The sequence below is a fragment of the Astatotilapia calliptera genome, chromosome 15, assembly GCF_964374335.1.
Source record: "Astatotilapia calliptera chromosome 15, fAstCal68.1, whole genome shotgun sequence".
Taxonomy (NCBI): domain Eukaryota; kingdom Metazoa; phylum Chordata; class Actinopteri; order Cichliformes; family Cichlidae; genus Astatotilapia; species Astatotilapia calliptera.
The window spans coordinates 32,779,212-32,799,986 of NC_137436.1; the positions used below are offsets into that span (position 1 = coordinate 32,779,212).

Consider the following 20,775-nt stretch of genomic DNA (forward strand, 5'->3'; position numbering starts at 1 on the left):
ATGAAAAATTAAAAAGGGAAATAAATATGAAAAATTAAAAAGGGAAATAAATATGAAAAATTAAAAAGGGTAAATTTTACTAGGAAGGAATAAAATATAAATTAAGGTTAAAAAGGAAATAACTGTACAACACAAATTAGAATGAAGGGTAAATTTAACTGGGAAAGAATAAGATAAAATATATAAATTAAAGTTGAAAATAAAATAACTGTACAACAAAATACACAATATAGAACTATATAAGAATGTATGAAGAAATATAAATAAATATATACACAATAACAGCAGCGTGATTTAAGTAATGAAGTGAAAACAATGTCCAGAATGTCCAGTGTGTGTAAGAACTGTATGTGTGGGTCAGTACTGTGTGGTGGTGTGATTGAGAGACCGTATCGCCTGCGGGAAGAAGCTCCTCCTCAGTCTCTCTGTGTTGGTCTTCAGGGAGCGGAATCGCTTTCCTGACCTCAACAGAGAGAACAGTCTGTTGTTGGGATGGCTGAGGTCCTTCACGATCTTCCTGGCCTTGGTCCAGCACCGCCTGCTGTAGATTGAGTGCAGGTCAGGGAGCTTGGAGCGGATGGTGCGCTCAGATGACCGCACAACCCTCTGTAGAGCTCGTCTGTCCTGCATGGTGCTGTTTCCGAACCAGGTTAAGATGTTTCCCGCCAGGATGCTCTCTATGGTGCACGAGTAAAAGTTCCTGAGCACCTTGGAGGGCAGTTGGAAGTCTCTCAAGCGTCTGAGGTGGTAGAGACGCTGACGGGCCTTTTTCACCATGGTGTTGATGTGACAGGACCATGACAGGTCCTGCGTGATGTGAACTCCGAGGTATTTGAAGCTGTCCACTCTCTCCACTGGGCACTCGTTAATGACGGGGGTCTGGTAGTTCCTCTCCTGCTTAGTGCTGAAGTCCACTATCAGCTCCTTTGTCTTACTGACGTTTAGAAGGAGGTTGTTCCTCTGGCACCAGTTCTCCAGATTCCTAATCTCCTTCAGGTAGGCCGTCTCGTTGTTATCAGAGATCAGGCCCACCACGACGGTGTCGTCAGCAAACTTGATGATGGTGGTGGAGCTGGTAGTGGCCACACAGTCATATGTGTACAAAGAGTACAGCAGGGGGCTCAGAACACACCCCTGGGGGGCTCCAGTACTGAGAGTGGTGGAGGCTGAGACATGTCCGCCCATCCTTACTGCCTGTGGTCTGCCAGTTAGGAAGTTGGAGATCCACTGACACATAGATGAGCTGAGTCCCAGATGCTCCAGCTTGGTGGTGAGTGTGGAGGGAATTATGGTGTTAAATGCAGAGCTGTAGTCTATGAAGAGCATTTTAACATAATTCCCCCTTCTAGTGTCCAAGTGAGTGAGTGATGTGTGGAGGAGATGAGAGATGGCATCGTCTGTGGAACGATTTGGACGGTAAGCGAACTGTAGTGGGTCCAGTGTGTCTGGTAGTGAAGAAATGATGAAGTCTCTGACCAGGCGTTCAAAGCACTTCATCACTACTGAGGTGAGGGCTACAGGGCGATAGTCATTGAGAGAAGCAGGGTGGGGTTTCTTCGGGACAGGAACAATGATGGACTCTTTGAAGCATGTGGGGATCACCGACTGAGATAAAGAGATGTTGAATATCTCAGTGAACACAGGAGCTACCTGGTATGCGCAGTCTCTGAGGATACGACCTGGGATGCCGTCTGGTCCTGCTGCTTTCCTGGTGTTCACTCTTTTGAAGGCTCTCCTTATTTCATGCTCGGAGATGACGAGCACGTTTCCGGTGCTGGCAGTATCTTCCTGTCTGCAGCCGTTAGCGCCGCTAACACTAGCATCATTGGAGTCCTTAGCTGCAGCCTCGAAGCGAGCATAGAAAGTGTTCAGCTCGTCTGCCAGAGTCACGGCCGCGTTCGTCATACCGGTTGTTGGTGCTTTATAGTCCGTTATTGTCCTTAGTCCCCGCCACAGGCTCCTAGAGTCACTCTGTTGGAGTTGTGACTCTAGTTTCCTCCCGTAGCGCTGCTTCGCCTCTTTCACCGCCCTCCGCACGTTATATGACGCGGCTTTGTACGGGTCCATGTCCCCCGTCGTGAGTCCCGTGTTGTAGGCAGTGGTGCGGGATCTCAGAGCGTCGCGGATGGTTTTATCCACCCACGGCTTCTGGTTGGGAAACGTTGTGATAGTCTTTGTCTCCACGGTATCATCCGCTAGTTTCCCGATGAATCCCACAACCGCTTCCGTAAACACGTTGACATCATCATCGGAGCTGTTTCTGAACATGCCCCAGTCTGCGTCATCGAGTGCGTCCTGTAACGCGGCCACCGATTGATCAGTCCAGCGCGCGACCTTCCTCTGAACCGGAACTTCCTGTTTCAGCCTTTGTTTGTATTTTGGCATGAGGAAGATGGCGGCGTGATCAGATTTGCCAAACGGGGGGCGGGGTTGTGCCTTGTAACCGTCCTTGACCGTAGTGTAGCAGTGGTCCAGTGTCCTTTCACCTCTGGTGGGGCAGGTGATGTGTTGATAAAAGTTCGGCGCTGCACGTTTGAGGTTGGCACTATTAAAGTCCCCCGTCACAATAAGCGCAGCGTCCCGGTGTTGTGTCTGGTGCTGTGTGAGTGCCTCATACAGCTCGCATAAGGCGGTGACCGTGTCCGCTTGTGGTGGAATATAAACGGCACTTATAATGACCGATGTAAATTCCCGAGGTAGATAAAAAGGACGACACATGATGGACAGTAGTTCCAGATTTGGTGTGCAGGAGCGTGTGAGAGGAACAACGTTTGCACTGTTGCACCAGTTGTTGTTCACCATTAAACACACGCCGCCTCCCCTTGACTTCCCCGAGTCCCGTGTCCTGTCCATGCGGTGAACCGAGAAGAACTCAGCCGGCTGGATGGCGTGGTCCGGCACCGCTGGGTTCAGCCATGTCTCGGTGAAGCAGAGGAGATTGCAGTCCCGAACGTCTCTCTGGAACTTTACCCTGGCCCTGAGGTCGTCAAGCTTGTTCTCCAGTGACTGGACGTTGGCGAGCAGGATGCTAGGCAGAGGTGTGCAGTGTGCACGAGCTCTCAGCCTGTTCCTGACGCCGGCTCCCTCTAGGCCGCCGCTTCCCTTTGTTCTTCCTCAAGATCTCACTCGGCCAGCTCGGATCCGGAGTTAAGAACTTCGAATTGTGAGTACATTGTAAACCAATAGAAACAAGAGTGTCACTGTCATACCTAATGTACCCAATGGTGATGATTTTGCCGATTTAGAAACGCTGAAAACTAACTTAAAAAACAAAGAAAAAGTGGTCGGAGCAGTCGTGACGGCAGCCGACCTCACCGGTGCCATCTTTATCTTTAAATGTGTATTGTTTGCTGATGATACCACTCTGTACTGCTCAGGTAAAAATCTAGAACAGCTTCTGACTACAGCGGAAAAGGAGTTAAATATATAAAAAACTGGTTTGATGTAAATAAGTTATCATTAAATATAAAGAAAACAAAATTGATTCTTTTTGGCACTGCATGCAAAAAGATATTTTGTGGAAAGGGTTGGCGTAATAAGCAAATGCTTCAGCCAATACCTTTTGATTAGCCTTGTCTCATGCTTTCTTGCTTTGTGGTAGATCTTTGTTCTGTTTTCACTGAGATATTTGAATGCTAATCAATAAAAATCAAAAAAAAAAATAGTTTACTAAATGTCTGAGGTGTGAAATAAACCGCAATGGAGTTTGAAAACAAAATATGAGTGTGTGTGGTTGGAGGATGTGTTTGTGCAGGGGGTTTAGGTGGTGGGGGGGGCGCAAACATTTTTCTTGTAAAGGAAAGGGGGGCCTAGCAAAAAAAAGTTTGGAAACTACTGGACTAACTGATGATGACTGATCATGACTGATAGTTTGTAAAAAGACTTTTGGTTGGCCTCGAAGTGGTTTTAGTCTCATCAAATATGATAATGTGTAATGTATACTTTATTGATCCCCGTGGGGAAACTCCTCTCTGCATTTAACCCATTCACTCAGTGAAGCAGTGGGCAGTTTAGCTATTCCTGCTATCCCAAACTCCTCCCATGCCCGAGCTTTTGCATTAGCAACTGCCAGAGCACCACGCTGCTTAGCCTGCTGGTACCTGTCAGCTCCACTGGAGTCCTGCAGGCTAACCAAGCCTGAAAAGACTCCTTCTTCCAACTGAAAGTCTTGTTGCATGGTCTCTCCGAACTCCTCACACACACTGTTCAGAACCCCTACCAGTGACTGTAAGGATGCTGGGCACTGTAAACTGTTGTTTGGCGGATAGGCACAAATGACATTCAATTTCCTTTCCTAGACCCAAAGGCAAAGGGAAGCAACCCTCTTGTACAGCGGGAAAAACCTAAATGAATGTAATGGGTAAAACACATCACTAGTGACTAGGGCTGTTCGATATAACGATATACATCGGATGACGATATAAAAACGTCTATCGTTTCATTTTACGCTATCTTTTGTTTCGTGGTGTCGCAAAATAAACTCTTTACGGTAATATTTTTTCATCGTTTTGATGGTCACTGTAGTTGCTATATTAATTTCTTAAAGTTCTCTCTTTCTCTTATATTTTATATAACCAAACTACGGATGGACAAGCGCCTGTTTTTATGCGTTGTCGTTAACAACAACGACGGTAAAACCATTGCGTGTCCGCTTGTTTATTTTCCACACAAACCTTTCACAATAAAGCTCAAGATCCTGTCGAGACTTTTCAAAATAAACTGAATCACGTGAAAGAGCAGATTCTTTACGGATGAGAAGTAAAAAAAAGAGCTGCCTGGTGCTAAAAAATAAACCTTAGACTCAAACCTTAGAAAAGGCTTTTCCCCGCAGCACGCCGTGTAATAAATACTCACAAAGAAAACGGCGGCCGTTACAACTTTTGTCTAAAAATGTATAGTTTCATGCATCGGTTAAAACACTTGACTCCAACTACATGACGCGCAGCTGCAAACACTTCCCGCAAGTCGAGCTGCCTGAGATTCACAGAATTTACAGAAAATGTTACATTTTTGTGATTTATATCGTTATCGGGACGATAGAATTCTTATATCGGGATATGAGATTTTGGTCATATCACAGAGCGATACATGTGACATGACTGGCGTGCTGTCTTTGTACTGATACCACCACTGATCTAAATTGCATGTTTAGGTAATCAATGTGAGTTAAAGAAAGAAAAATAAAATATGCATATTATTATACTTTTAACTGCACTTTTCACCTCTATAATGAGGAAGGAGCCTACACTGGTGCATGGTCTTGGGGGATACCAACTAGATATAGTTTGGCTTGCATTCATTTTTTCTGTGGTGATCACTTTATGAATCACTTTACAGAAGTCTTTTTGTGCTGGTTTTCATTGTTGCTTTGTGTTGTGTTTTGTGTTGGCTTTATGTTCTCAAATAACTATTAAGAGAAAGATTGAATGTATGTCCTAATTAGGATAGGGGCTTGTTTTGGTGTCAGGGACTGTATAGATGTATATAGTTAAATGCAGAGGTGGGTCGAATATCCAAAAATTGTACTCAAGTAAGAGTAGCATTACCTTAAAATATTATTACTCAAGTAAAAGTGAAAAGTAGTCTTCAAAAATGTTACTCAAGTAAGAGTAAAAAAGTACTTGGTGAAAAGACTACTCAAGTAGCAAGTAACTGTTCAAAATGTCTGATTTATTTTTTAAATAAATGCTATCAGACAAACAAAAATAAATAACTAGAAAGTGCATTTTCTGAAGAAACTGCAGTGTGAATGCTTGAATCTGAATGTATGCACTGAAATGAATTAATTGCTGAATTTAAGTTAAAAATGTTGAACGAGATGAAAAATACAGAAATTTTCACCTGAAAACCAAAGTGCTGAAGTGCTAAAAGCTGACATTCACAGAGAGGAAGTTGGAAAATAGCTGAAAATGTTTTAAATGTAATGTAGCATTCACACTAAATATACAAATTTTAGTATTTTCAACAGGAATATATGTAAAAAGATCAACAAAATAAAAATTTCCACATTTCAGTTTTTCACAACATAAAGCTTTTTTCACCAATACCTACAGTAAATAATATAAATATATAAACAGTGCAAACAATTTCCAGTGACAAGATATGCTGTAAACCTATATTCATTTTGGCTCCAAATGGCACAGCAGCCTCAGAGAAAACAGAACGAGGCATCTTCAACATATGTACATACAAGGCAGCTCAGTTTACAATAAATTGTATGGGTGTGCATCTATTTCTGCATATTTATCAAAAATGTGCCATTTCTTTACTCAGTGAAGTGATGGTTAAGCTTCAGCAGCAGTTTGCTCTCAAGGTTCATTCTGTGAAGCTGTAACTGCTTAGCAGTGAACAGGAGTCCTGCATGACTGAGAAGTCCTTCACAAGCTCCAGATGCATGAAGAGCTGTGTTGATTTTGATCGACAGCTTCTTGATGTGAGGAATGCCATGCAATAGAACCACGCCTCCAGTGAATGGACATGAAAGGTACCTCTCCAGTTCCCCTGCTTCTGGCTTTCCTGACCCCATGGATCCATCATCTTCATCGAATAGGCCGCTGTTTGTGCTGGCCTCATCCAGCTCTGAGTCTAGGTGATGTTTGATGAAGTTGAGACCTTTGGAAAGATGTATGGTTTTCAAAAGAATTAGGTCTGGTCATTATAGTGCTGCATACACTGCCAAACTGCAGATGTTTGGCAAGAAGAGATGTTTTTTACTAACTCTTGAAGAAAAACAAAATCCTGTCATTCATATCCCGCACAAACAGTTTGCAATGAATTCCAGATTAAGTTTAAAATAAGAATGCGTGCAAGGCTAAACAGTGCTAGCCAATGGGTCCTCCTGTTTGGCTGTTACTCTGGGAAAAGACGAGAACGACATTGATGGAAGCCGAGACTGGAGCTGCGATGTAGCCTATATAACATTTATATTGTACGAACGTGATAATTATGTATATTGTACTAACATGATAGTATGTTGTACAAACATGAAAAGTATATTGTTAGAACAATATACTTTTCTATTTTTCTTTTGCCTGGATGGCAGCTCCACGCTTCCGTATCCGAGCCTTTTCAATGTGGCCTCACAAAATTGTGACGACTACAACAACCATGAAAAGAGTTGGATGGACACTGCTGCTCAATTGCAGTGGCCTGGTCAATGTTTTCCATTAGTAATTTAGCAATGTTGATGGTGGTGGTGTGTGTGTGTCTGTAAGACAGAGAGAGGGAGAGCGAGGGACAGATTTTGTATGATAAGCTTCATGTTATGGACGCACAGTTTGAGCACTCAGGTCGCATCAGAGCATCAGGCCATATAGTGTGAGACCCTGCATCGTGACCTATGAACTTCTAACCCCAATTGTACAGTTTGAGCAGGAGCTGACTAACCCGACGCACAGTGTTTGCCCAGCTTAATGCAGACTGTTTAAAATAAACAAGCTGCTTTTTCACATAATAAACCCTGTCACCCGCAGTATTGCCTTCTGTTTTAACAGTTAAAGCAGTAGAGACGAGCAGTTTGCATGTGCGTTGAACTCTAGCGTCATTAACCAGGCTAGCTGTGAGCTTATAGCTCACGCTAGCTAACCAGCGAGCAGTTAAAAAGACATCCAAAGCTGCACAAAACACCCACAAACTTATCTCACTACAAAGTAGCTCCGAAAATATGACTCGCAGCTCGAGCTCGACACATCTGCTGTAACATAAGACTGACATCCAGCTAACCACAGCTAAAAAGATATTTAGAGAAAACTTACCGTTTCCTCAGATTACACGAGCTGAGTTCTCTTTCAAACATTCGTTTTGTTTTGGTGTCTCACTATGGGGAACGCTCTCTCAGCGTTGTCCTCAGAAGCCTCTATATCATTACTCCAGCCAGTATTGGCTGTTAGTTGTGACGCTTGCGTAAGGGAGGGGCCACCCTCCTCCCTATAAAAGGGTGTGACGCAGCGTCACCCGTCATTCAATTTCCTCTTCTCGCTTCTTAGAAACCTCATCTCTCCTGACTGTGAACGTGAGTGCTAGCTTAACTGTCCACACGAGCAAGCTAACACCTTGGTCACCGGGCGCTAGCACGGCTCGCGTTTCGAGTCGCCTGCTCTTCACCACAGAGCCAGGTCGGAGAGTGTGTTAGCTGCCACCACGCATCTAGCACAACAGTTAGCTGACCAAGCTAACTGTCTTTGCTACACACGGTCACCAAGCCAAGTAGCACAAGCGCTAGCCACCACACTAGCCAGGTCATACTACCTCACCATAGCTACCCGACCGAGAGAAGAAAAGAAAACAAGATCAGCGTTAGCCATCCAGCCATTCCAAGCTAGCTACACCAAGCTTCCTTAATATGGCAGACTGCAAACCGCTGCCCAGAATTTGCCCCTGCGGTTGCAAAATCTCAGGTTCAAATACACATGACGCGTGTGTGATGTGCCTCGGGCTGCAACACGCCCAAGCGGCTATTTCCACACCGGGTATATGCGAACATTGCGCTCGCTTCACCCTAAAAAGCCTTCGCCGAAGGCTAGCCCGCCAGGCTAACCTGTCGAAGGAGGACCCAATGCTGTCTCCAATCGGCCCACCGATGGAGCACACTGAGTCCGCCACACCAGGCACCAGCTGGGGCGACGAGATGGATATCGTCCTCCCGCTGGTGGATGATGCCGAGGTCAGCTGCGAAGCTATGCTTGATTCCCTCGAGGCTAATGACGAGCTACTCAGCGAATCCTCTGAGGGGGCGTCGGAACATCTCATCTCGGGCAAGGATGACAACGTTTTCTTTGCCCCCTCTGGTCGGAATTCTGCGACACAAGGGGCCGATTGTGATAACCCTGGCACACAGTCCCGCGGCATGGAGCTATTTGACGTTGCAAAACGGGCAGCTGAAAAGCTGGCAATCCCATGGCCCACGGTGACAACGGAGATCATCTGGCCCGTCCCTGCCCTCCAAGGCCGAACGCCTGCAGTCCTCCCTGGCTGACAAAGCGTATAAATCGGTTGCCACCACCGCGAGGGCACCGAGTAGGCTCCTGCTAGCCTACTCGGCGGAGCTCCAGGACCAGGCTGCTGCGAATCCGGATGCTAGCGAACTGTGGGAAGAGCTGGGCGTAGTTACGGACCAGTGTCTCCACCTCACAAGAGCAGCAGTACAAGCGGCGGGCAGAGCCCTCAGCATCATCGTCCTACAGGAGAGGGCAAGATGGCTGAACTTGTCGGGGCTTTCGGACAGAGAAAAACGTGACATTCTGGACGAAAGCATCGACCCCGCTGGGCTTTTCGGGACCGCCGTTGCCACCATGCAAAGACGGCGCGAGGAGAAAAAGAAAGAGGGAGAGGCCCTGCAGCTGTGTCTCCCTAGAAAGACCCAGGCTGCGCCTCCACCCGGTCGCCACACGTTCGCTCAGGTCACCAGCCGTCCAGCCGACGTTTAAAATCCCTCGCCGCCCAGCCCCGCAGGTCGCAGCCCAGGGTCCCCTAGGATCGCAGAACCCTAAGACCCACTGACCCAAGAAACACGTCCCGCCTGCTGCCGCTCAGGGTGCCCCACCACCAGCCAAGCAGTCGGACCGCAAGAAGAAGCGGACTGCCTAACATCCCCCACGGGGTGATCGGAGCCGGACCAGCCCGGGCTTCAAGTTCACTCCAGGGCTCAGTTCCGGAGCCCGTTCGGAGAAGTGTGTTCTGCCTCCACCTTTCAGAGCCTGGGACTCGAGTTGGATCCCACAGAGCGTATTTCAACAAAGAGACGACGAAACACTGTTCAGCTGAATCAAGCATGTCTGTCTCACAAAACACACTGTTTATTAAAAACTCACCCGTTGCATCCAGGCATGTTGCCAAGGGCATGGGAAAAATGTGTGAAAAACACAGAAAGTATGTTGAAAAACATAATGCCCCCACGCACCCAGACACCACCGGGGTTGATTCCCTCAGTGGTGTCTGGCCCCATAAGTGCTGGTCAAGCGCGGGCCGCCCGCGCATGCGCAGTCGGGTCTGGCCCGAAGGACCGGTTTCTGCCACAAGAGGGAGCCAGAGCTCCGTCTACTTTGGAGTGCCTGTCTTTGGGGCCACTGTCAGCAAGAATAGAGAGATGGCGAGCTCTTGCTGCGCCAGAATGGGTTGTGAGGACATTAGAGCGAGGCTATCGTTTGCAATTCGCAACCACCCCTCCCAGATTTCACAAAGTGATTTTCTCTCTTGCAAAAGGCGAATCAGCCAGGATCCTGCAAGAAGAAATAACTACCTTGCTATCAAAGGGAGCAGTACGAGAAATAGCCCAGGAGCAGAGCCAATGCGGCATTTACTCAAAGTATTTTCTCGTGCCCAAGAAGGGAGGGGGACTGCATCCGATACTGGACCTACGGGCTCTGAATCAGCATCTGAGGTCATACAAATTCAGGATGTTGACGACCACCGCTCTGCTGCATGTAGTGCACCCAGGCGATTGGTTTACATCAATAGACCTGAAGGACACATATTTTCACATCCCTATTTACCCGCCTCACAGAAAATTCCTGCTCTTTGCGTTTCAGGGCAGAATGTACGAGTATCAGGTCCTGCCGTTTGGTCTCTCACTGAGCCCTCGGGTATTTGTGAAATGCACAGAGGCAGCTATAGCCCCACTGAAGAGGCGGGGCATCCGCATAGACGATTGGCTGCTGCTATCAGAGTCAGAAATAATGGGAAGAGAGCACACCAGGCTGACAGTGGATCATCTGATGGCACTGGGTTTCACCATAAACTACCAAAAGAGTGTCCTGCAGCCAGCTCAGGCCATCTCTTTCATAGGGATAGCTCTAAACTCTGCCTCGTACAGAGCGTGTCTCTCTGTGGACAGAGTAAAGAATGCTATCACATGCCGGCATTTTTCAGTTGGGAAGATTTCTCCCATTCAGAAAATGCCTGCAGATGCTGGGATTAATGGCGTCTTCACTGGCAGTCATTCCACTAGGCAGACTGCATATGAGGGAATTTCAGCGATTCTCCCTGAGGGACCAGGAGGCTCCGCTAGGGGTAGACGCATTAGCTCACAACTGGCCACATGCTCTGCTTTATGCGTTCCCACCACTGGCCTTAATTTCTCCCACTCTAACCAGAGTGAGAGAGAGAGGGCTAATAATGATATTGATCGCCCCAAGGTGGATGAGGTCCCATTGGTTAGCGGAGATTATGCCCCTCTTGTGGAGTGAACCTTGGCCTCTCCCTCTCCGACGAGACCTAGTCTCCCAAGCCAGGGGGGAGATTTTTCACCCTCACCCCGAGCGCCTCGCCCTGTGGGCTTGGCCCGTGAGAGGTTGAATCTGAGTACGGCAGGACTCCCCCAGGGTGTTATAGCCACTATTCAGAGTGCTAGAGCCCCCTCCACAAGATCATTGTATGAAAACAAGTGGAGGGTATTTGAGGAATGGTGTGGAAAGTCTCACACTCTCTCCTTTCAGTGCTCTGTGACAACAATTCTCTCCTTTCTCCAAGAACTGTTAGATAAAGGAAAGGCCTTTTCCACAATTAAAGTATATCTAGCAGCCATTTCAGCCTGCCATGTGGGCTTCGTGGATGGCCTGGTGAGCCACCACCCGCTAGTCTGCCGTTTCATGAAAGGGGCACGACGGCTCCACCCAGTGTCTAAACCTCTCGTTATTCCTGGTGCTGGGGGCAGTTTCACAGCCACCATTTGAACCACTAAACCAGGTGGAAATAAAAATCCTGTCTTTGAAGACTGCATTGCTCCTGGCTCTCGCATCTCGAAGTGATATTCATGCGCTGTCAATACACAAAGAGTGCACCCGATTCACGCGGGATAACTCTAGAGTCACACTCAGGCCAAATCCGGCCTTTGTGCCCAAAAATCCTTTCTCCAATGCACCCCATTGGAGCTGGAAGCTTTTTGCCCTCCTCCTTTCTCCTCCCCTGAACAGGAGCGCCTACATGCTCTCTGTCCAGTTAGGGCTTTATGTACCTATATAGAGAGAACGAAGGCTTTCAGGACATCGGATCAGCTGTTTGTTTCCTGTGCTAAACCACATCTTGGCAAGCCCGTTAGCAAACAACGCATTTCCCACTGGATTGTTGAGGCGATCCAATTGGCTTATTCCAGCACGGGTCTGCCCCCCCCGGAGGGACTTCGTGCTCATTCTGCCAGAGGGATGGCAACCTCTTGGGCCCTTTTTAGGGATGTCTCTATAGAAGAGATATGTGCAGCTGCGAGCTGGGCTTCACCTTTGACCTTTGCAAGGTTTTACAGGTTGGATGTCACTGCACCATCTCTAGCCCACACTGTGTTAAGTGTGGGTCCCCATGAGACCTCCTAAATTGGCAGTCAGTCATTCAGATGGGCTTATCTGGCAATATGGGAGTCTGCATATCCCCATAGTGAGACACCGAAACGAATGTTTGAAAGAGAACTTGAGGTTACTCTATTCCGTAACCCCTGTTCTCTGATAACATGAGTGAGGTGTCTCACCAGATCACCCTCCTTGCACGAAGCGAGGAAGAGGTGAGCTTATCTTGAATGACGGGTGACGCTGTGTCACACCCTTTTACAGGGAGGAGGGTTGAGAGAGCGTTCCCCATAGTGAGACACCTCACTCATGTTATCAGAGAACAGGGGTTACGGAATAGAGTAACCTCAAGTTTTTTCACGCTGAAAAGTTGGTTTGTTTTGGCTCTCACTGAAGACACCGACACTGAAGACAAAGCTGTTCTTTTGTACTGCTTTTATGCAAAACATTCTTTGTATATGAGGCCAAGGGTGTTCATCCTCTTCAGCTCTGCTTTAGCTCTGCCATGTTTTCTTCTTTCCGTGTGTCCGCTACTTTGAAACGCTTGGGCGGCTCTGCCCGCCACAGTTTCAAACTGGTCATGTGACTGCATGGCTACATCTGATTACCGGAAAGTTACCGGAAACTCCACTGGCGGCATGTTATCTAATGTGTTAAACTAATAATTTTTTCAAAAGTACCGTTTCTTCTTCACAAATGTATTCAAGTAAAAGTAAAAAGTACCGTGCAAAAAAGGTACTTTAAAAGTACTTTTTTTTTTCAAAAACTTACTCAAGTAAATGTAACGGAGTAAATGTAACTCATTACTACCCACCTCTGGTTAAATGATTATTATGAGACAGTGCACTTCAGGTCATTTCATGGAGAAACGAAGTCTCAGAAGCTTCTGTTAAGTAAATCTCTCATTGTTCACTAGCCAATTTTGGCTTTTCAGTCCATCTTAGGCTGTGTCATCAACATTCTCCGCTCAGATGAGAAATCAAGTTGTGTATAATGTGTGGAGTTTCTGGGCATTTTAGGAATCCAGAATAATCAAATCCTGTTCAAATTTCAGGGCTCCTTCGGGGCCAAGACAAGGATGTGGCCACTTGCCCATAGAAACCCATTCCACAAAGCTCTCTAAGCACTGTTCTTGAGCTACTCTGAAGACCTCATGAAGTTTGGAGGTCTGTAGCTATTGCCTCTTCAGAAAGTTGGCAATCTCTGCATACTATGCGCCTCAGCATGCATTGACTTGTGGTTGAGTAGCTGTCATTAGAAATAAGCTTTGTGTACTACATTTTGACTATTAACAGTTGAGTGTGGAATATTTAGTAGCCAGGGAATTTCATGGACTTGTTGCACGGGTGGCATCCTATCCATCTTATTCAAACACATTACCATACTGGATTTCCCTAAACTCCTGAGTGTGACCTATTCTTTCACAAATGTTTTTAGATGCAGTCTGTATCACTAGGTGCTTGATTTTATTCACCTGTACCCATGGAAGTGATTGGAACACCTAAATTCAATTATGGATGGGTGAATTAATACTTCTGGCAATATAGCATATATGTCCACTGGATTTTCAATTCCAACTCCAGAAACAGGGACAGTTAAGAGTTAAGCAGATTTGAAATATAATTGAAAAGAGGTTTATTACTGGACCTTTTCATCACATCCTATTCATCACATGTCATAAACCTTACCCCAAATGTAAGTATTGATCAATATTTTGTATGCTGTCGGTAGTTTTTTGACAACAGGATTTTGTTTTAGCTCAGAAAAGACATTTTTTAATTTTCCTACATTTCCTGTATTATCCCATCACATCAAACCTTATATTCATCTGAGCTGTATATTTGTTTTATTTATTTTTAAAATCATACCTGCATCTTTTATGCTGTCAGCAAGATCTGAGTGCCTCATTTATATTTTAATCTGCCATTGTGTTGCAGCAAAAAAAGAAGTCTGCCATGATTGTGTTTTAAAATACATGAACTGATGCTGAAGGCTCTTCTTAGCTTTTAATTTTAATGAGTGTGTTTTGTGAGACAGACATGCTTGATTTTAGATATTCCAATGCTGTCCCAAGGTAGTTGGAGGAAATGTGTTTTCTATTTGTTCCACTCATCAGTTAATCCCCAGGAATCTTTGGAACATCATACTCTACCTGTTTGATTGCTATGAACAGGTAACAAAATCATCTGAAAGCAACTGGTACTAGTTATGGCTATCATTTATCAGTTGACATGGGTTGTGATTTTGTTTTGGATATTAATGCTTGATTATTTAAATGTAATTGTAGTACGTCACACTGACAGCTACTGTTGAGTCATTTTGGCATGTCATTAAAAAAGAGATGCAATGCTAGAGTGTCACGGTCCTGGGTCTCCTGACCCAGCGTTTTTAGTTCTTTGTGATGTTTGTATTATTGTACTTGTGTGAGTTATTCTATGGTTTCTAGTTTCGATCCCTTGCCCTTCATGTTTGTCTGTGTCCCCTCTGTTCTGTGTAAGTCTGTGTCTGCATGTTTGAGTTCCCCTCTGTGTCTTTCGGTTCTTAGAGTCCTCTGCCTTATGGTTTATGTCTCTGTGTTTCTTAGTTGCTGTCTCCACTGTGTCAAGTTCGCGTCTCTGTGTGATCCTTCCTGTTTTACTTTGAAGGTTCGTGTCTTATGTGAATGTGTCCTGCTTTGCTTGTCCCGTCAGTCCTGATTTCTCCCAGCTGTGCCCTCCTTCTGTGCCTCATTCCCCTCGTTACTTCCCAGTGTATTTAAACCCTGTGTTTCTCTGAGTCAGTGTCGCGTCGTCCCTCATGCTGTGTGGATCGCCCTGTGTCTCTCTGTGAGTTCTTAGTTTGTTGTTTCCTAGTTTAGTTTGTATGTTTGTCCTACCAGCAAATAAAGCTGTGATTTTTGAGTTCATCCCCTGAGTCTGTGAGTCTTGCATTTTGGGTCCAACTCCTGCCTGCCACACAGCGATTCATGACATAGAGAGCCTTGGACGGATCTAGAGTTAAGCTCTCGTCGAATTCTCATGTAGAACCCATGCCTTGCACTCTCTCACCACAGCGGCAGATTTAGTTTTAGTCAGATGGAAAAAAATGGTAAACAATAAACAAAGCAAACTGGTTTTTATGCTGGTCGCTTTTCTTGGGCAAATCTTAAACTTCAAGAACACCAGTCAATTTGTTTAGATTAATTAACTGCTTCCCCCTACAGCCCAAAACATACAATTAGTTCGGTTAGGTTAGTTGGTGATTCTAAATTTCCCATAGGTGTAAATGTGAGCGCGAATGATTGTCTATCTCTGTGTATTAGCCCTTTGACAGACTGGAGACCTGTCCAGGGTGTACCCTTCCTCTCGGCCTATGGTAGCTGGAATATACTCCAGTCACCACACGACCCTGATAAGAATAAAGAGAAGAGAACGAATGAATGGAGGGACAACTGCAGTGTAGTTCTCAGTGTAAAATTGAAGTTCAGTCTTTACAACCACATTTCATGGGTGCTATTACTGTCAAACCGTACATCCCAAATGTGAAATTATAGCCTATTATATGAATCAGATTGTGGTAATCACTAGAACTACTGAGTAAGTACTTAATGATAATCTTGATTATCCACTAACACTACAATGAAACCACAAGCCTTAAACTTACAGTAGGAATCGAGTAATAACAATGTACTTTCAGTTAAAGAGCTAAAATCAGAGCTAAAATCTTAATTATATGATGCCACTGACAAGTGACTAAAGGCAAATAATATTCCAGATTAGTCGTGGTTTTAACATTGCTTGAAATGCTTGTGTAAATAGTAGCATACATATTAAAATGGTATATCTAAGAAAACTGAAAATGAATTGCTTGGTGTTGTGGAGAGCACTGTTACTTTACAGTAAGGATGTCCTGGGTTCAAATCCAGCCTTGGTCCTTTCTGTGTGGAGTTTGTATGTTTTCCTTGTGTTTATGTGGGCTATTAGAACAAGGTGGCATGTGTGGACCAGGGACAAGAATAATGAACTACTGGGTTGCTACTAAGCATGTAATCCCAGGGGAAAGGGGTGTCAGTTTGGCCGGCAGTCATGTGTAGGTTAAAAAAAAAATTGCGTAAAACAGGAATGAAGTTTTTTCCATCAACTGGTAGTCTTTATTAAAGATTCCGTGCCAACATACACACAAAGAACCTAACCCCTCTAAAAGCAACTGGCTTCCTTTTATACTCTACCTGATTCAGGTAATCTGGGATAGCCCAGGTCTGGGGTTAGCAAACCAAATAAGAAAAAAAAAACACCTACATAAGCAAACATCAGACCACAATAAAACACATGAAAGACATACACTCAACAAAAATATAAACGCAACACCTTTGTTACTGCTCCCATTCCCCATGGGATGGACGTAGAGACCTAAAATTCATTCCAGATACACAATATAACCATCCCTCCCAAACAGTGGTCACAAATCAGTCCAAATGTGTGGCAGTGGGCACATCTGCTATATTGAGATAATCCATCCCACCTCACAGGTGTGCCACATCAGGATGCTGATCTGACATCATGAGTAGTACACAGGAGAGAGTTAATCCCATACAGCTTATGACAAAATTTGATCCGAAGTGATTGATGGCCCTAATCACGACCTTTTGACCCCCCGCCCCTCCCCTCCGTGGGAAACCCCCCGCGTGACGAATCGTATCCGGAGAAAGGGGGGCGAACCCCGGAAGCGCGCCATCTGTTGCTAACCGTATCGAATTGCACCCCGAGAAAGGGGGGCGAACCCCCGGAAGCGCGCCATCTGTTGCTAACCGTAACGAATTGCACCCCGAGAAAGGAGGGGTGAACCCCCGGAAGAGCGCCATCTGTTGATGTGAAAAAAAAAGTTTTTAGTGGGAGGGACTGCAGCGAGGGAGGAGAATAAAAACCAGAGAGAGGAGTCCCGTCACAATTTCAAAGTCTCACACACAAGATGGATTCTTTCCTTCTGCAGCCCTCCAGCGGTCCTGTTTACTTGGACGGTGAAGAAATCTGCTCTCCCGCAGAACCCTCGAGCATGGGCGGCAGCAGCAGCGAGTGGGCCTCGTCGGTTATCAGCGATACGCCGGTGTCTGTCTACAGTACCAGACCCGAAGCAACCGACACTCCGCGGAAAGAAGGAAGAAGTAAGAGCGTCTTCATGTTCCGCAGCCAAATTCCAGCACCGAGAAACTTGCGAGGAGAATGGACTCTGCCTGCTGAGGGTTGTGGAAAGTGGGGCTACATATTCAAATATGAGTCGGGGGAGCTCTGGTTTTATCAGTTGAACGAAGGAGAAAGCTTGACGGAATCGAGCAGCATTGTGAAGCTGACTCCCAATGACTGGGCCGTGCTGAAGCTGCTGGTTGCGATGGCTATCGGAGAGGCAAATGAGGATTTTCCCATTCCTGAAGAGGAAGATGTTGCCGCTAAAAGACCCCGGAGAGAGGTAGATTCTCCTCCCCCTCCTCCTCCTTCTCCTTCCGGCTTCGGTGATGAAGAAGAGCATGATGAAAAAGATCCTCCTTCCCCTCCTTCTGTCTCGTCTGATGAAAAAGAGGATACTGCTGCTGAGAATGATGAGGATAAAGAAAAGACCCCCTCTGTAGAGGATGTTTCCTCCCCTGATGAATCAGCTGATGATGATGATGATGATGATGATGATCATCCTCTCGACACAGTTACAGAAGAAGAAGAAGAAGAAGAAGAAGAAGAAGAAGAAGAAGATGAGCCCCTGGCCGAAAAACTTCCAGAAGAAGATGATGAGCCCCCAGCTCTAGAAATAAAAGAGGAGAAAGCAGCTCCTGAGAAAAAAGAAGCTATTCCCCCAGCTTCAGAAATAAAAGAGGAGAAAGCAGCCGCTGAGAATAAAGAAAACATTCCCCCGTCTCCAGAAAAAGCTACGGAAGAAGAAATAGAAGCTATTCCCCCTCCCCCGCCGCGGAACGGAGGCATACGCTTCAACGATGAGCAGCTGATCAAGACTAAAACAATCTTGTCAACCGTCTGGTCTTCAGGAACCACGGCCACAGGGAGATGGAGAATGAGAGCAAGTCTGCGTTCGACTGACGAGTCTGATGCCCCTGACATTTTTGTCATGGAAAAATTCAACCCCGACTGCGGATTATTTCGCAGCATGATGGTTATACCAGCCAAAGAGTGGGTCGTAAGAATGCTGCAAGTGAGGAAGGATATTACAATTCTTTTTCAAACTTGCCGCTGCTGGAGGGATGCCGTAGGAGTAAGGAAATGTCTCAACTTCTGAAAATCCCCGCCCCTCCCGGACCACGCCCCCCTTCCTTCTGTTTTAAAAGTCCGATCAAAAAGCCTTTTTTAGCTCAGAGAGAGAGATGGACTCTGCACCCCTGCTTCGCGATGAGGAGACCTGCTCCACCGATTGTTTTTCTGACGAGGGCGAGCTGGTACCCGACACTCCCGGTTACTGGCCTCTGAAGCGCCTGAGGCGGCAGCAGCATACCGACGAGATGGACGGCTGGGCGTCTTCTTTATTCATCGACACTGTGAAAACTGCTGTCTATCATCTGGTCAACTTGGTGATAAACAAGCACCGCACCGACGAATGTAATGGATGTAAGATAGACCATCCCAGCCAGAGACAACACGAGTGCCTGCAAATTCTGGAGGATGATTTTTATTCCGACAATTATTATAACATCAGAAAGAAACTGCTCACTCCTCGCTTTGTCCCATCCATTCAACGTTTGTTGATTGCTCGCAACATCAAAACTGAGGATGTTAAAGTCGGGATGGTTGCGGAGACCTTGCTTCATGAGCTGAAATCGGTGAGGAAAGTCTTTGACGCCATCACAGACGCTTATGACAATTTGGTGGGGCAAGATGTGGTTAAAATCGGGGAACTCCGTTTGGTTACGGAGTTTTACAAAGGTTGCTGATTCTTTTCCTGCATGCTTCCTATATTTAACCTTGTTTTTTAAACCATGTATTCTGTTTCTTTTTTAAAAAACAAACAAAAAAAAAAAAAAAAAAAATCCTACTTCATTTTTAATCGTGTATTCTGTTTTTTTAAAATCCTACCTCATTTTTTAATCGTGTATGCTTTAAAAAAAAGTATCCTGTTTGTTTGTAACCATTTAACACGTTTACCTCATGTTTTTTAAAAAAAAGAAGAAAAAAGAGTTTTTGTAACCGTTTGACTCTATAACTGTGTTTTATCTCAGGGTTTTGAATAAAAGCGTATTCTGTTTCTTTTAAAAAAAAAAAAAACCTAACTCGTTTTTAATTCTGCTTTATTTTAATCATGTATTCTGTTTCTTTTTAAAAAACGAAAAACTACCTCGTTTTTTAATCGTGTATGCTTTAAAAAAAAAAGTATCCTGTTTGTAACCTTTTAACATGTTTACCTCATGTTTTTAAAAAAATAGTTTTTGTAACCGTTTGACTCTATAACTGTGTTTTATCTCAGGGTTTTGAATAAAAGTGTATTCCTGTTTTTGTAACTTACTTGTATTCTATAAGTGTGTTTTATCTCAGGGTTTTTGAATAAAAATGTATTCCTGTTTTTTTTTTGCATGTTAAACCCTCTGGTTTTGAATAAAAAATATTTAAAAAGCATTCATCTCTGGTTTTTGAATATTGTATTCCTGTTTTCTGCACATTAACCCCTCTGGTTTTTTGAATAAAATAATAAAAGCCGACTCCTGCGACGTTATAACGCAGACGAGCTTTTTATCAGAAGACGAGATGGCCGAGAAAAGTGAGATGAAAAAAGTGTATTATGACCCGCATCACCCAGGTAGTTTCGGAGGAGTAAATAGACTTCGATGCGCTTTAGAAGATGAAACTGGTAAAAAAGTTGATATCCGCAAGGTGCAGAATTTTTTATCCGAACAGGACGCCTATACTCTGCACAAGCCGGCGCGAGTAAGATTTAAGAGAAATAGAGTGTTTGTGACCAAACCCCTGAAGCAGCTTCAGGCCGACCTGTGCGACATGAGACAGCTGTCTGAATACAACGACGGATTCAATTATTTATTAACCGTCATAGACGTATTTTCAAAAAAGGCTTACGCCCGCCCCCTGAAAAAGAAGACGGGTTCTGAAGTGACTGAAGCTTTCGAATCTGTGTTGAGAGAGAGTGAAATACCGGAAAATTTACAGACCGATGCGGGAAAAGAGTTTTTCAACAAGAGTTTTCAAGCTCTGATGAAAAATCACAGCATCTCCCATTTTGCTACCGCCAGCGACCTAAAGGCCTCGGTGGTGGAGAGATTTAACCGCACTCTGAAAACGAGGATGTGGAGATATTTCACCGCGCACAATACCAGACGCTATCTGGAGGTGTTGCCAGACCTGTTAGAAGGATATAACCGCAGTTATCACAGCAGCATTAAAATGGCACCTGCCGAGGTGCGCCCCGAGAACGCGGATCAGGTGTTTCGCAACTTGTATGGAAACACACCCGCCCGTCCTAAAATAAAGTTGAAATTTAAGAAGGCGGATCTGGTGAGGATATCCAAATTGAGAGGAGT

At 45.2% G+C, this 20,775-nt stretch overlaps 1 pseudogene; it reads left to right on the forward strand.

The window, feature by feature from the left end:
* The first annotated feature begins 9,884 nt into the window (after positions 1 to 9,884).
* Positions 9,885 to 18,312, forward strand: LOC145420306 (uncharacterized; annotated as a pseudogene).
* Positions 18,313 to 20,775: the final 2,463 nt, after the last annotated feature.